Here is an 18553-nt window from a genome sequence, read left to right as displayed (position 1 = left end):
TGTCTCTAAAAGAAACTCGTAATTAAAATTGTTATCTCATTTCAATATTTTTTTATTACTTTATAGTTAAAAAATAGATAATATCAATAGTTGCAGACAAGTCTATTTAACCTTGCAAGTGATAAATTAACATACCATCCACAAACATTGAGAGTAGAATCAGTGTGTAATCATTTATCATGACCACCAACAATCATAAACCATGTATCCATTGATCTACAATAGAAATCTAATTTCCTTCACATAGCCATTTGTTTCACAAAATTGACCACTCCTCTTCTTTTTAAATTTATGTAAACTATAATGGATTCCCTCACAATAGTCAAATAGAAAATATAAAAAATCCAATTTGTTTGGTAAGAGTGCTAACACCATTGATAAAAAAATAAAGAGGAAGGTCTATATTTAACCTTCCTTAGTGCTATGGGTTTGATGTTTCTTCCACAATTTTTAATGCTTACATCATTTTCGTTTGCTAACAAACTTTTGGTTTATTATTCATATCTTCCCATCCCCAACACACACCTAACAAAGACATTTGAACACCCAACAATGAAAAATAAATTATAGTACAAAGATAAATACATATTATATGCAATATTGTCTATAATTATCTCCCATCTTATTCATCAAATCATAACTATTGGGCTCTAATACCATTTTTAGAATAGGAACGAAACATATAAAATACATTTTATTGTATATCATAGTTTTAGGTTTGAATAACTATTTATATTATTATTTTAGAGCTAGAAAATAGTTGAACTATCATGCCCCCCAACTTTGTTTGGTTGAATTTAAACTTCGATGGCTAGTCCAAAGGGAACCCAAGTTGGGTAGGTGGGGGTGGTGTCATCTATGACGATAGAAAAAATGTCGTGTTGTCTTATGTGGCCAACTTGGGAATGCAAACCTTGAGCTTTACTGAGGTGGATACCATTTACTATAGTCTAATCGTCATTAATGAAAAAAATAACAACCAATATTATAGAAGGTGACTCAAGAAACATAATCCTTTCCCTAAAAAATGAAGCTTCTCCATATTGGAAATGTGAAGAATTGGTGGACAAGTGTAAATCTATCATTCAAGGCATTAGCCCTATTAGCCTCAATCACATGAGGAGAGAGGGTAACAAAGTTGTGGATAGGCTAGCTTCTTTAGATCCATTTTCTGAGAATTTAAAAATCTAGACTAATTCCTATGATCTTTCAGATTTGGTTTGTGTCGTGATATGCAAGGACATAAAGTATAATGATTGGCTATAATTCAAAAATCACCTTTTATATCCTAGCCACCCTTTAAGCAAGTCATTTTTTTCTAGATTGGTAGGTGCCCTTTTCAAAAATTAGTGTCAGTGCTCCTTGTAAGTGCTATGACATGCAAACTATTGGTTTTTGTTTCACCCACCTAGTTGAACTATTAAGAATACTTCAATGGTGGAAATTGGGGTGGGACTTAATCCAAGTTGAACCGAAAAACTATGAGCAATTCAAATGTAAGCCAAAGCTATGGCAAAAAGTGATCAAGGGGAATTTAGATAGTTATGTGGAGCACATGCAGGGTTTCAACCACGAGCTTTCAAAAACCTTTGCAAAGGCCTAGCAAAAGTGGGGATGTAGATTGGCAAAGTTACCTTCAAAGTTATAGTAGAGTTTATTACATACATTAATAGACTCCCACATGATGGCATTACATTTCTTAAGAAACTGAAGGGTTCATATAAGGAGAAATTCAAGTGATTCTTCTAGGAGGGGGAAGGAGTGTCCAAGCTATAAAGTGGTTACAACAGAGAATAGATCCCCTAAAAATGGAAGGATGTGACCCTTATTCTGATGAGATTCTTCACCCTTGATGATAATTACAAAAAATTTCACACTCAAATATTCCCCATGTTAAATCACCTGAGGTATGGAATCTGCATGAACTTTGCTTTCGAGTTCTATTCATCTTTATCCCAATATATTCATAGAGATAAGTCAATGAACTACTCACCCCTTCATTAGGCTTTAATCCTTAGGCTATATATTTTTCATTTTGATTTAACCCCTTTGGGTCCCCCCCTTCTAATTCCTCTAATCCCCTACTGGACCCAAATCTGGTGATTGAGATCTCTAGGACCCCTATCGCTAAACCTACCTCATCTATTTGTTCTATGTCTAAGCCCAAACTTTTTCCCCACCTTCTTTAACTCTAGCAGAGAGGAAAAGGAAATTCCCTCTTCTATCCTGAACCTCAAAAAGGTGGAGGTGTTGGAGTCTAGTAAAGACAAGGTTGAGGACTATGAATCTTCTTTTGATTCAACATATGAGTCATATCCTACTGTGTTTGAGGAGGTAGCCCCCTTTCTCCCTAATCAAGAGACCTCCAACCCTAAGAAGGCCCTTAATGATGCCAAGGCTATGATTTTAAAACTAGAGGAGATAAGGGGAGACAAGAAATGGTTATCAAATATTTTCTCTCACAGTTTGATATGGTAATCAAAACAATCATTAGGCTTGAAGCATTGGGTGAGGTGGGGGCAAGAGAAAATAAATGGGTTATGGATATCAAAGATGAATGTGTTTGGGAAGTGATAAGTGATATGGCTGGGAAGTTGGAGAACTGGGAGAAAGTTGAGGGAAGATTTAAAAAGCTATATGAGAAGCTGATGCAAAAAAATGAGAACAAAATTGTTCAAAAATTGAAAGAGAACCACAAGCCCCCAATGGGAAAAATAGGAGAAATGAACAAACTAATCCAGGATATGGTGGTGAAAAATTCCACTTCCTCAAATACATATAGGATGAAATTGATTAGAGGACAACCAAACATAAGAGACATTCTTTGTCTCCCTTACATTGGTGGAGGCCCTTGCTTCCATGATTAAGGACACTCAAGAATCTAGTACCCCTAATTCAATTAAAGATTCAAAAAAAAATATTTCCTTCTTTGACAAGGTTCTTAGTTTATGTAAGGATTCGCAGGAAGGAAATGCCTCCACCTAGTAGACCATCTCTTTATGTGTTTGGTGGTTGGATGGTTTCATTGGTTTTGTTGTCTTTTCTATTGTTGGCTCAGTCTTTGGTTTGGTTTGTGTTAATGGTTTTTTTTGGTCCTTATTTGTTGGGTCTATTTTTTGTTAGGCCCAACCTTCTCATGTACCCTAGGTGGTGCTTTTTTGTAGTTATATAATACTTTGTAATGGTACGGGCCTATCCCACTTTTTATAAAGCAAAATAGTTGAAATATCACATAACTAAAAATAGTGTACAAAATATATAAATTTCTTCCACCTAATGATTTAGACATTAACATAATAGTTGTTTCAGATATGGAATTTATCATCCACTTGCAATTAGTGGATGACATGACTCTCTAAAGATGGCATGAGATCAATTTAATACGTCTCATCTTTAAGGATATTTAATAAGTTTTGTTCAACTCATAAATAAAAAGTTTAAGGATCTTTTTCATAATGGTAGCTCTTGTGTTCAAGATAAAATAGCTTGTTGCTTGGCTCTCAAATTGCTTCTCTACCAAGGAAATATCTTGTCATTTCTGTCATTTATTTTATGTAGGACCAACTTGTTGAATTACTATAAATAAAATTTGGAAGAGTGTTATTTCTTCAAAAGGGAAATGGTTGAGCTTGGGGAGGAGGATTTTGGAGAATTTTATTGTATCTCTTTCTTGTAATATCTATTCATGTGATTTTTTTGAAGTGAACTAATTCCTTATGGTGGGAGCCTCAAAGGATAGAAAAATGTCACTTCTAAGATGGGATAAAGTTTTCATGAAAAGAGAGAAAGGTGGAGCTCAAATTAATGATACATCCTTACGTAATTTAGCATTGGATGTTAAATTACTATGATATTTTTTTCTCGAATGAAATAGTTTGTGGTGTAATTTATACAATTTTAATATTTGAATGGTGGAAATGCTCCAATCTTCATTTCAACAAAGAATTTTTATTTGATTCTTTGAAATTATAATTTTGTGAACTTTTCTATAAACACCATTTGTTTGAGAATTTCTTTGGATATAGGAATGGAAGTAAAGAAAAAAATTGATCAAATTATTTCATGTGTCTCCCTCTTTTTTCTAGTTCTCAAGACTTGGCTGAACTTGGAGAAGAAATTGTATAGTGGAGACTCTCTTTCTCTTTCAGGCAATAAAAATATTTCTTTTTTCTCTTTAATGTATATAGATCCCCCAAATTTAGAGAAGGTAAGGTTTTTTGGATTGGCAATCCTTTAGAGGATTATAGATTTTAGGACAATTACTTAATTTAATGAATAAAGTATTGCAAGTCCTTGGCATGACCAGCTTTCTAATTTGATTCAGCATAAGTGAGCTCTTCCCAAATGTAACACTTTTATTTTGTTAGTCGCCCTTAATATAATCTTGACATATGATAATATATAGACAAGATGTTTCATCTATCCTCTCCATTGTATTTTATATTAGTAAAAAAAAAATAAGTGGAGTGTACCCTTTTTCATTGTTTGTATGGTTCAAATTTTTGGATGAAATTTTTCCAAAATATAAATTTACAATTTCAAACTCTTGTTAATTCTGCATGCCTTAATGTATGTTCTTTTTATTAGGATCGTAAACATTAAAGATCATTGATGAAGGTATATGTTGGCTCTTTGGAGAATTTGATTAGAAAGGAATAATTTATTTGTTTTTATTGTGACATTTCTTGACAAACATGATTGACTAAAATTCAAGATTCTATTGTGAAAAATATTAAATATGCTATCATGTATTTGAACCATTATTTTTCTCATTTTGATCTCTTAATTGTTCACATTCAGAACATTACCTATCCTTCATCTATCCATAAAATGAGGGATAAATAAGATGGAAAATAAAAGGTCAAATGACTTAAATCCCTAAAGAAATTTTTTAATTATACTATAAACAATTATGAGGGAATATATATTAGGATGGTTTCTACAAGAATCCTTAGGATGTGAGTTCTTTTTTCATATGCACTTGAAATGGATGGTAGTAGTTGAAGTTATTTCCTTGGCAGGATGAATCTTTGTTTTCTAGTTTTTCCTTGAAGGATGTTTTTCTTTCATTGCTTTAGAGAGATTAATAAGCTTGTATAATATATTGAGATTAATAGGAAACAGGTTTTTGGGTTTTATTTAAGCATAAAGGTTATATTTAAGGGAGTTTGATCAAAGAGGATTTGATAAAAGCCTCTCTAATCAAACCTCTTTAGATGGAACTGCTCTAAGGTTAACTCAAACCTTTTTTTAAAGAAATATGTGATTTAATATAAAGAACAAGAATTTCCAAAAGTGGGAGACACTAATGTGGGATCATCCCTTGTGTTTTGTTGAGTTGCATGTTAGTAAGTTAAGATTTTTTCATTGGATTGTAAGGAAAATAAATTAAACATTTTCAAAACTTCTTGATAATGGTTTAATACGAACACTTGAACCACTTGGAGATGACATATTTGGCTGTGTTTCTCTTAGCTTTAGCTTGTGTTGCCTCCTAGGAGGGCTTACTTTATGCTAGGTACAATTTTGCTTTGTGTGTTATTCTAGTAACATTTAATGTGTTGTGTGGTTCGAAAGCTCTCGCACATGGTGATATTTTTCTCTATTATTGTAATGGTACATAGGAGTATTGTTTATCTAGAAAAATCTTCAATTTAAAGGGTTAGTGTTCAATAGGCAATTGGAAACAAAATTTGATTTCTTCATTTTTTGTCTAATTTCCCTAAATAAATGCATTTTGAGTCTTTTGAGTGTTGAAGATATGAAGATAGTGTAGGTGCATGTTTTTATTATGCAATATTGTTTGCATGGCTTGGTGAATATAGTGGTAGATTTGACAATAAGGTCTTAAACTTTAAAATGTTTGATTTGAGAGGAGGTTATTTCAAATTAGTTTGAGGTAGATGATCTTAGAAATGATATAATTTTATAAGAAAATTAATTTTGATTTCAGAAATTAAAATAAAATAATTTAAAAATTAACTTAATTGTCAAAATCCTTCTTATTAGAAGATTCCAGCCGGTAAATTCCTAAATTAAAAGATAATGTATGACAAGATTGCAAAGCACAAGGAGTTAATTCAGAACCTAATTCTCTAACCGAGAGCAGTGTTTTTCCTACCATTCCAATAAAAAATACTGTAAACATTATAAAATGCTCAAGAAAAGATGACATTACAGAGGAGTTAAGGCTCCGGGTGTTGTAAGCTCCTCCCCGACGGTTTCATTTCCTTTTAATATTCACCAATGGGAATGCCTAATGGTTTCTTCACCGTGGAAGCGAGGAATCAAGAACAAAGTAAAAAATAATCGTTTGCGTGGTCGCACTCTTTTCAATAATGATCAAATCGAATATGAGCACATTCTTGGGTTCCTGACTTGTGGTGGAAGCAACCGTAAGCTAACCTGTCTCACAGGCCACGTAAATTTTGCGTATATCGCAGTAAAGTTGGAGCATATCTCCTAATTAAAATGATGAAAGTCGGTGACGGCACTCAGTTGGTAGGATTCCTTTTCTGACGTCGTTCCGGTCGCTGTCTCCTGTGTCCAACCACTTTCCCCTCTGCTATACATGGGCAGTCTTAATGAAATCCCTATAGCTGGACTCTTTCGTAGTGTTGGGCTTTTACAGCATGGATGCCTCGAACAATCAAGGAATTGGGAGCCTCCCCACCCTCCCAACACCTGCGCGCTTGTGTTTCATAATCATAGTTCATCACATACTTGATCAACCTAATAACGCTCGTGATGACCAGATTTTGGAGCAGACTATGAAAGATAGCAAAAATTATTCAGCAACAATTATGTCCATAATGGTTGGAGTCTTCTTTTCGATGCTCATGCTTGTCGCTTGGCATATGCCGTTCCACCATGGACAGAAGGAAATAGCAATATTTCTACTAGTTATATATATAGTGTTTTTTGGACAATCGGTAATACGCAGTATTATCATCGTCTATTGGAAAAACAGATTTACAGTGGAACACCTTGTTGATGGAGACAGGTCACTGTCTTCCTTTGCTTGCATTTTCTTAGCCAAATGCATCATAGGTATTAATATATTTTTGCATCTCATCTTCATGACCCTAGATGGTTTATAATGTTTAAGTAACCTCCTGAAGTTTTACTTACCAAAATGTATGAGTTGCTTGTTGCACAGATATAATGATATCTTATTAAATTAGTTTATCTTTTCTAACTGATCGAGCCGTTTGTGCCTAATTGTAATCAGGCTGAATAATATGGAGGCTTGGCGCTCTTTGGAGAGACGGATTCAACGGACAAACAAAGCCTCAATGGTTTTTGCTGTGACTGGAACCCTATGTTTTTTCCTTCTTTTCGGATATCAGATGTGGGTTGCTTTTATGAATTAAGGTAAGCTATTGAATGTCTGATAAAGTAGCTCTTAGATTAACGATATATTAGGTCAGAGATGGACTTGTTTATCCAGAAATTCTTATGGAGGAATTGATCTTGGTTAAAGAGGGGTAAAAGTTCCTATGGAAGTGATTGATCTTACCCTATTTTTTTAAAATTAGTAATAAGCCTGATTTTTGCTTTGCAAGTGTGAAATTGAAATACAGTTTTGTAGAACCCTTTAGCGCTTTTATAAACAATTTGATACTACAACTAACTGGAATGCCCTTAAAGTCAGGGCTCACGAGATCGTTCTTGTTGGATCTCCAGGACTCTACACATTATTTCTTTGATTGTGAAATTTGATTGATCTTAAACAACATGATTTTAGAAGTTTTTTTTAAAAAAAATTTATTTAATTTTTGATTAATTTATCAGTGGGACTCTTTTGATCTCCTCTAGTTATTTATTCTAATCTAGTGGTAGTACTTTGGAACGCCTATTTCTAAGATTGACCCTAATTTGGCCTCCTTGTCATAGATTAAACAAATCTCTACCGGGTTCAACCCTCTTCGTGTGAACAAATAGAAAAATACCCTACTCCCCTTTCTAAGGAAGTTGATTTGGTGGACTCTAAAGAGGAAGAGAAATTTGAGGATTTTAATTCTTGCTCGTCCATAGGTTCAAATTGGTCTCTAGCTAGTTCTACAAAGAAAGCCCCTTTTGCACCCCCTTTAGGCTCCCCTTCCTCGGTCCATGGTGTTTCTACCCTCAAGCTAGATTCCCCTACTATGGTGGATAAAGTTAATGGGTTGGCTAAGGCTGTTAAGAGACAGGATGCAGTTGTTGGATGGCTCCTTTCCAAGTTAAATGTTGCTAGGAAGAAGATCAATATGTTGGAAGTGATGGCAGAGGTGGAGGCTCACGGTGAAAGTTGAGCTATGGAAGAAAAAGATGAGGGTTTGGAAGGGAGCCAACAACATGATGGGGAAATTGGAAAATTAAGAGACCATCGAGGAGAAACTTAAAGGAATCAATGTGAAGATCAATCTAAGGGATGAGAGGAAAGGAAAGGTGAAGTTGAAGAAAAACCATGAGGCCATGAAAAAGAAAGTTGATGAGATGACTACTATGAGGAAGGAAATGGCAATAAAGAATTCTACTTCTTTGCATGCCATCTAGGAGGAGATTTAATGAAAGAAGGAAAAGAAGAAGAGACATGTGGAGTCTCCTTCTATGGCATTAGAACTCCTCACCTCCACCATTAAGTCTATTCTAGATTCTATGGCTATTTCCTCAAGAAAATATTCAAATGAAAAACTATCCTTTATTGATAAAGTAAAAGTGCTATGCTCTAAATGGAAAGATGATAATGCCTCCACTCAGTAGGTCATTCCTTTGTGTCTGTGGTGGGTGGTTGGTTGTCTAGTTTGGGTTTTGTCTCTCTGTGTAGTGCTTTACTTTTGGTTGTCTACTAGTTTTTTTTTGCATGTTTTGACTTTAATTTTGTGGCTGAGTATGCACCCCTCATGTGCCCTAGGTAGTTGGTTTTAAGCAGTTATGTAAAAAGTTCAAGCCTATCTCACTTTAATCAATCAAAACTTTTCATTAATCTAAAAGATAATATTAAATTTGGGAAAAAAAAACCACAAAGCCTAAATTGAACCAAATCCACATATAATATGATTTGAAAAATCAAAGAAGTTTAATTGTTAGTTTCCACTCTTATACTTTGAATATAAAGACCAACCAAAATAAAATTCTTTTTTTACTTGAAAAGTTTAAATCCACCCAAAAGAATTATTATTATGTTAAAGCATAGAATAAATAAAAATCTTGAATGTGCAGGTTTTTATACTAGAAAACCTTGGCATAGACAAACAAACAAACAAAAAGAAAACTATTGTTTGGTCAAGCCTTTCTACCAAGAGGATTGCAGTGTATAGACAATATTGGTTTCTACATCTATTTATTGCTCTAGTATAGACAAAACTAAAATTTACAAGAAAAGTTAAAAAAAAAATTATTTAGTAGAGTTGCCTTCATACTTCTATTACATTGTTATCTATATATTTTACCAATGACAATAAAGTCTTTCTATGCTTAAGGGGAAATCAACCATCATCAAAAGTTAAACAAATCTCTAATCAGTTTAGATTTTTGAAAGGAAGTTGATAGTAGAAAAAATTCATATATTAATCAAATGAGGAGAAAAATATAACAAAATGTGATGTAATCATTTCAAAAAAATTTAATACAAAAGATGAGACAACAACACAATGTATAACCTTAGACAATAATTTTAGAGAAAAATTTAACCTATATAGACCAATGCATTCATAATCGTTAATGTAGAATATTTTGCCTACAATATTCCTTCTAGATAAGCTCATTAATTTATGTTATTTCGCTAAAAGAATGATTTCTTAGATGTACAATCTTACATGTGATCACATACAATGATTTTAGTTAATAACTATTATTTTAGGTGACAGTAAATTTATATATATATATATATATATATAATGAATCAAATTCATCTTTTGCTTTCAATTACGTGCAATTTGTGTAATTGACATCTCATCCAATATTCCAGATTCTCACATAGTATTATAGCTTTGTCCACTATAAATCATAATTTGCGGAAATTTGTTGCAAATCATTTTAATATGGATGCAGTTAAAAGGAGGATTGATTTAGCTCATGGATCTGAAAAGATGGTGTATCTGCATCAATATTGCTCCTCTATCCTCGTGAAGGCATGACTTGGATAAAGGTTTATTTATTGTGATTGTGACCCAATCTTTTTATTTGAATGAATCACTCTGTTTGGGTGTCTATGTGGGTTAATGTTGTTTCTTTGATGAGGTTTTTTTTAATGCTATCATCGTGAGTTTTTTCTTTGAAACAAATCTTTCTTGGTTTTGGTCATATCAGAAAAGGTAGAAATTGGGTAAAGTTCCCATCCAGCCACAAATAAGGCATTGTAAAGTGCTCAATAGGCAAGAATGACCCGTGATCTTGCATTAGAACAAGACTTGAAACCCACTATCATATCTCTGCACATTGGCAACCTTGTAGTGTTGTATTTTTCATTGTGATTGAAGCCCTAATGGTTCTTCTAAGCTACTAGTTCCTTTGTAGGATGATCTGAGGTGTTTCAAAGGCTGCAATGATAGTTTTGATAAATTCTATTTGGCCGCAAAGAGGGGGTTTTATCCTTTTGGTAACATTAAAGAAAATTAATAAAGCTGGCAAAATTTTATTTTTGTTGATTCTATTTTTTTACTACTTAAGAGGCAATATTTTCCCTACTAGCCTTAAGGATCTTTTGAAGATTCTTCTTTCCTTAGAAAAGGGTGTGCAAATGAGATGGGAATGTATGTAGATTTCTATTTGTCTTTCAAGAATGTGCTGACTAGAATTTGATCTAGGTGTTTCCTAGTGTGATAGAGGTTGAGTACGAAAAGATGATTTTTCTAAAGTTTAGAACCTTTCTCCAGGCCACGGGCATTTTTTCTTAGGTGCAAGTCTCTTTTTGGAGAGAGGTGATTTGCCTATTGTAGGTCGATTAAGACTATGTGAGCAATGTTCCAGCATGGGTATCTCTATTGCAAACAATCTTGTCTTCATTTCAGCAATATTTGAGTTGTTTGTAGGCCACATGGAAACCTTTGATTATTTAATTCTGGTTTCTTTTGCTTGTGGAAGATGAAGGGTGAGGTCTGGGTTGGTAGGAAGACAATACACTCTCATAATCAAAACCATTGTATTTTTCACTTTGTCCATATTCCAACAAGTGGTTGGAATTGTAGCTCCACTCTTGTCTTAGTATTTTATAGTGTAGATGTATTAAAATAGATCGTTTTTATGCAAACATGTTTTTGAAATCTAGTGCATAGTTTTACATTTTCCATTTGTTTGATTTTAGTTTTAATTGTAAAAACAATAAATTAGATTTTCATTTTATTTGTAAACACACTAAATTATTAAATGTCAAATCAAGGGGGCTTACATTGATACATTTGTTCTTGGATGGCCAAGTAGGAAGACAAAGTTTAAGGTTTTGAAGGGCAATTCCTGGCATTTGTTTTGGTGTGCGATGAAGAGAATAAGAAGCAGTGCCAAAGTTTTGTTGAAAGACCAGCAGTTAGATGATGTCAGTTGGAACTTAGTTTTGGCTATTAGACAGATTTTTAGGTTGTGTGACTTTTTAGAATCTGTTATTTTTATTCACATTCCTGGGAGTGGAATGGAGTAGCAGATGGTCTGGTCAAATAGCCTTCTAATCGAAGGGTTGAAATATTATAGATAGGAGACAATTATCTCTAGAATTGCCTCACACATTTAATCAGTTAGTAGATACAAATAGAGTTGTATAATGCTCTTTATCTGTAGACAGTTGACCCTTCTTTCTTTGTACTTTTCTCATTTTCAAATAACCGAGAAAGTAGATAGAAGGTCACAGTGTAGAAATTTATAAGGGGATAATGAGTTGTTCTTCAAGTGAGGAATTGGATATGAATGGCGTAGGGATGAAGTATAAGTAATCTACAGATAAAAAACTTGACTTCGTTACAAGAAAGAGGGGATGCAGCTGTAAAGAAAGAGGATGTGAATGTGCATAAAGAATGAAAAGCAACAGCGAGCAGCACTTGAAATTGAAGAGTATAAAACCAAACCTAGGCTAGATTAGAGTAGGCAAAAGAAAGTAGGGGAAGGCCACAGGATGATAGTAGAGGACGTGGCATAGCTGGTGAAGAGAAAGGAAACCATACATAATCAAAAGAGGATTGCGCAAGGTTGTAAAGACAAAGCATGTGTAGAAATTAGGATTTGGAAGGTCCAAAGTTTATAGATCATTCCCAAAACTGGGAGAGTGCTTAGCCAAAAAGAGAGGAGATAGGGGTGCTTCAGCTGGCGAAGTAAAATAGATTTTAAATAAGTGTATTGTAATAAGATAGGAATGAAATACATAATTAAATACATAGAGTAAATGCATAACTATATTGGTAGACAAAGGCAAATAGAGGAATAAAGAAGAAAACACATAGAGTGGATAGAGAAATTGGCAGAGTATAGGTGTAGAAGAAGAGCAATACATAATGTATGGAGAATAAGAGATAGCACATAGCATTGAAGAGGAATATATGAGTCAATGAAATGGATGCGGATTTAAATTCATGATTAGTAATTGGTACTTTGTTTAAACATTGTAGGTTACCTTGCGATTTGTTTGTGAATTTCCAATTGTTTGGGAGATTCCTGAAATCTTTGTTGGATTATTGTTTGAGAAGAATCTGTAGCTTGAGAATTTGAGCTTTATCTCCAATCCCATCTGCATTAAATGGTATCAGGGTTAGAGGTCTCGAGCATGTAGAGTCTACACCGAGACCTCTGGGTGACGACTAAAGCCACAAAAAGCTATTTATGTGTTTTGTGTAGGTTGTAGAGAGAGTCTTGTATGCAAGTTGTGGATTTGAAACAAATTGTTTGACAAAATATCTCGAAGCCCAAGAGAACGTTTGGTGATGAAGAAATAATTCCTAAAGCCACAAAATGAGAAACATGAACACGTCTAGTGGAGTAATGTATTTTTAACTATTTGCAAATCAGGGGAGAAATGATCCAAGATGATGGTGGATAGCAGTAGTACACATAATTTAGTGTCATTAGAGATGGTCAAGAAGCTAAAATTGCAAAGAAGAGAACATTCCAACTCTTACAGTATTTCTCGAGTGCAAGGAGATCATCAGATATGGGTAAGTAAACAATGTGAAGTTGATTATCAGATTCATAGATATAAGGATTAAGTTGTATGTGATATAGTGCCTATGGATATTTGCCATGTTTTCTTGAGTCAAATATGGCTGCATGATAGAGAAGCTATACACAATGGTAGAGAAAATATATATAGAATAATAAGAGATGGGGAATAGTATGTTCTAAATTCATTGCAAGATAAATGAGAGGAAGTGGAAAAAGAAGTTGCGGTAGTATGCCCTATTAAAGGCATAGAGGCTAAAGAAAAGAAGAAAGTAAAGGAACTATGGTAGAGGTTGCTAAGGAGGAAAAGGAAGATGATGAAATCATCGAAAGAATGGTCAGAATGCATCATAGATTGAGGAATAATGTAATGTTGCAGTAGTTGTAAGGGATAATGTTCAAATAGTTGTGAGTCCTTTGGAGGAACCAGTAATGACAGTAGCTATGGTTGGTGAATATGAAATTTTCATAGCATAGTGCCATACATGTGGCATAGAAGAAGAAAAGAGAAACATTGTAGTAGCATACCATGATGAAGGTATGAAAGAAAAGAGTGAGGAAGAGGAATATTTTCGCTAAAGTAAAGAGTGAGTATATGGTGATCTATGAAGATCTAGTTGTCGATGAAGAACTCAAAGAAGAGAGTGGTCCTATGTTAAATCAAGGACTTGAAGAAGAGAACTTATTACTTGCATAAGAGATTGTGGAAATAGTAGAGTTGTTCATTTTGAGTGAAGAAACTAAGAAATAAGATGTAGCAGAGCTACCTGAAGATGTAGTAATTGTAGTGAGCCACTAAGCAGTGATGACGAAGATAGTGTAGTAGTAAAAGTAAATTTGGATTTTTGTAAATATTTTGATGAATAAATTTATGTTGATTTACATAAGATGAATAAGAAGGATTTAATGCAAGTGAATATAGAGAAATGAGATGGATGGGTTTCGTAGTTGCAAATTGGCATGCAAGGAATTTGAATATAGAGTTTGTAGAAGTTAGTGCAGGGGAAACTTTATGGAGGGTGTCGACTTGTGGTGGGTTGAAACCCACAAAAGAGGAGAAGAGTGGAAAGATTGTTTCGTGGAGGAGGCTAGATAATGGTGGATTTTATCCCACGAACGTGCAGAGAAAAGGAAGGGTTCTTTGGAGGAGGAGATCAGTATATGCTGGAACCAATTCCACATTGAAAGAAAGAAGCGCAAAGTAGAATTATTGGAGAAAAATAATGCTTGAAAGAAGAATTATTGGAGAAGAAGAATGCTTGTGCTGGCTAGGTGTTTAAAGACGAGAGAGAAAAATTAAATTTGTGGTAATTGTTTTGGTGATGGAGTTTGCATAATTTTCTCTTATTATCCTCCAATAGAGGCATCTCTCTCCTCCACAAAATGATGATTAAAATAACTTTTAAAAGTGCCCCATTTGCAAGAGCTCGCATTTCTATTCTCTATCCATTCTTTTTTTTTAATGTAAATTTGACTTTCTCAAAATGGAAGGTATTACTATGTTGTCCAAACAAAAATTAGAAGAAGTTCATTTAAAATTTTCAAGAAAATTGTTATCAATTTTTTTTTTAACACCTTATTTCTTTATTTTCATATTGTTTCAACTCTTTATTTAAATTTTTAAAAATTTCTCTATATTTTAATAAAAATTACAATAAAATAAAATAATTATTGACTAAGATTTAGTTACAAAGACTTTTCTAAATACTTATAAGAATAAACAACAAATTTAATGCATGAATGAATGAAATCTTGTGCTAAGGAATTGTTGAAAGTGACTCTTTTCATAAATTTTACTTAGATGCTCACTTTTATGTGAAAACTTGCCAAGGTGGAAATAGTGACAGTGAAAACCATTCAAGCATGTTGTTGATCTCTATCTATCACGAAACTTGAGAAATAAAAATTCTCGTAATGTGTTGGCATTGATCAAATTCTCCCAAACAATGAAAGATGTGAACATAATTATTTTTCACACTTAGAGAAATGGAATTAAGAAATTACCAATCAAAGGAATTTTTTTCCTAAATCTTATAGATTCTTCTAAATAATTGTTTATCCAAAACTACCTCTAGAGCCTCCCAAATGACAATTTGGTGGAATCTAGATTTTTACAGCTTCGACCAAATGAGTAACTTTTCTTAAATGAGAGATGCGTAAAACCACCACAAAACAACAACAAAAAAACCAAAGTTGGTGTAAGATCACCTATAGACCTGAATGCTCCTCCATCACAGAAAGAGGGGGCTATATATAGAGATAGAAATAGAGCAAGATAGATATAAATATAGTGAAAGAGGGAGAGAAATCAATATAGATATATAGAGAGAGAGAGAGGTAAATTGAGAGATACATATATAAGTAAATTAGAATGTAGGTATAGAGTAAGGGGGATAGGTAGGGAGATATAAATAGGAAGATATATAGAGAGGAGTATGAAGAGGGGGAAATTAAGAGATATATTTTGAAAGAAACTGATAGAGATAAATAGTGATAGAGAAGGAGAGAAAAAGAGTGAGAGATAGCGAGAGAAATATAAATGGGGAAGGGAGAGTGAGGGATACATAGAGAGGGCAAAGATAGAGAGATAGAGGTAAAGAAACAGAGATAGATGTCTACAATCGGAGATATATAACTAGAGATAGGGGCCAAACAGAGATGAAGATAAAGAAATATATAGATAAAAAAATATAGACAGAGAGGAAGAAACACAGATGGAGGGAGAGATGGAATGAATAAGAGAAAATTACATGTAATGATATATAATATAGATGAAGAGAGATCTATAAGGAGACAAATATAGAGGGGAAATAGTTAGAGAGAAAAGAGGTGCTTGAGATAAATAATAGAAGCATAGAGTGATAGAGAGTTGGAGATATGGAGGGAGAAGCAAGGCGTATTTTATGTATGGTAGAGAGAGAGAGAGAGAGAGAGAGAGAGAGAGAGAGAGAGAGAGAGAGAGAGAGAGAGAGAGAGAGAGAGAGAGAGAGAGAGAGAGAGAGAGAGAGAGAGATGTCCAGAGAACATCATTTAAAGGGATGCGTTTAGATAGAAGGAGGCTAAAATGGGGAGATAAATGGAGAGATGAGAGATAAGAAGAGATATATAGGGATAAGGAGTGATAGGAATAGAGGGAGAGAGAGAAAGAGTGAGATTTATGTAGAGATGATATAACTTGGTAAAGTTAGATGGAAATATGAAAAATGATAGAGATGGGTAGAGAGGGGGGTACAGAGATGAGAGAGATATAGATAGAGTTAAAGTAACAAAAATGAAGAGAGTTAAGAATATAGGGACAAGGAAGGAGAGGGAGAGAAAGGAAGAGATAGCTAAATAGATATAGGGAGAGAGGGAGAGGGATATAGATAGACATGTTCTCCTATACCAACATAGACAAAGGTGTGCATAGGATAAAAGTCAACAACAAAGCCTTCTATTATGATTTATCAAAATATGTTACTCTCCTTAGTATATCAATTTTAAATGTTTTACTATTTACTATCCTTATAATGTTTCAATTATTTTGGTATGATTACTACAAAAAAATATCACAAAAGATAACCTTATATACAAAATTTGTGAGAATTTAATATTTTGAGAATGAAGGATGAACTTAAAATGATTATGTTTAATTTTTGGTTCATAGCATAAAACATTATAATATTTATTGTAAAGTGCTATGAATCATCTTTCCAATACTTGTAAAAAAGAAAAATTCTTATAAAAATGAAAAAGTTATGCCCATTTTTTTTAAAGTGTTATTTTTAAGGATTTATAAAATAGATATCCATTTTGCAAATCAAAATGAATATCCATTTCTTGCCAAAAAAATTAGATATCTATTTTTAAAATATAGTATTAACAAAAATACATTTATGAAATGGATATCCTTTAGTGATAGATATCTATTACTAACATATATCCATTTTAGTTTAGTATTACCAAACAAAAACCAAATTCTTGTTAGGGTTTTCGCCCAACTCTGGATGCCTATATACAAACCATCATTCACAACAAAGAGAGAACCAACAACTGAGATGATAGTTCACCAATAAGGAAATGTATTGATATGTGAAGGTGAGAAATAAAAGTACAAATTCATTTCTTATAAAAGCAACAATAGTGGGTAGGAGTACATGACAACTTGATATTTGGCTTAATCCTAAGTGAGGGTAGGTAGATTATAACCATTCCTAACTACACAAAAACAAATATTAATTATGGTTACCTAAGTGAAACTTAAGTAAATGTAAGTGGGATTAAACCACATACACCAACACCCCCGTTAAGTGAAAATTAAGGAGTAAAACTATGTAATAAGAGATGCACTATAGGTCGTTACAACAAACCATTTTAGGTACCATGTACAACTATAATGAAATTCAATCTCTCAAAAATAGAGGAAAGGGAAAAAACCTTGTGGGATAAATATCCTCTCGAAAAGAGAAAACATGAACTACTATAAAGCCTCCAAATTGTGTACTTAAATTATGAGTATGAAAAACATCACTAAAGCACAAAGAAGCTATAGGTAGCTATTGAAGACTATTGTGGTCTTGTAATTGAAGAAACTCATCTAAAAGGTAATGATGGTTAAGATTAAGAGGGCAAAAATATTCATGAGTTATCCAAATGACACCACTCAAACAATGATCAGATGAGAGCAATTGCAAAACATCTATCAATCCAATCAAAAAAAAAATTGCAAATGAATTTCCACAAGTGGCCCCAACATGAAACTACTCAACCAATGAAGGTTAAAATATAGGTTCAAAGAACCATAATAAATAGAGGATAGAAAATTGTCTCCATTAAATAGGTCTATAAGAGTGTCTCAATTCACTCCAATTGAAACCAAAAAAAAACTAGCATGAACAATATTTAGCAAATTACACCCCATAATATTGACCATGGAGAAGCATGACAAGTCTACTAAAAATAGGTGATCCCAAGAAATGTATGAAGCAAATGATAAAACATCTCAAGTGATGAAAAAAGTACCTACAACTAAAAAAGAGTGTGTACCAAAGCAACACACTTGTATGAGAAAGAATCCTAAAGATCCTATTGTTTTTGTGGAGGGACAATCAGTTGACAAAGATATGATTAGAAAATAGACAAGGCACTACACAACCCCCATGACATGTTATAATATAGTGCAAGTACAAGAATATGGCACAAGATTTGTGCAAAATCCCCAAAACACATGAGCAAGATGTGGCATTTTATTTCAATGTGTCTACAAAAAAGTACTTATAAAATATTCTCAAATGATCCATAAGAGAAAAATAAAAAAGAAGAAAATACTTGCAATAATAGAAAGTAAACAAAATAGCCTTTCTAACGATACCATGTTTGTAAAAAATAAACAACGAATGTCCAAGTTATAGCCATTTGAAGAAAAAATAGTGATTTGAGCACTAAAGCTGAT

Source organism: Cryptomeria japonica, chromosome 10, assembly GCF_030272615.1.
Source record: "Cryptomeria japonica chromosome 10, Sugi_1.0, whole genome shotgun sequence".
NCBI classification, from domain to species: domain Eukaryota; kingdom Viridiplantae; phylum Streptophyta; class Pinopsida; order Cupressales; family Cupressaceae; genus Cryptomeria; species Cryptomeria japonica.
The sequence above is the reverse complement of the archived record's forward strand: the minus strand, read 5'-3'. Positions refer to the sequence as shown.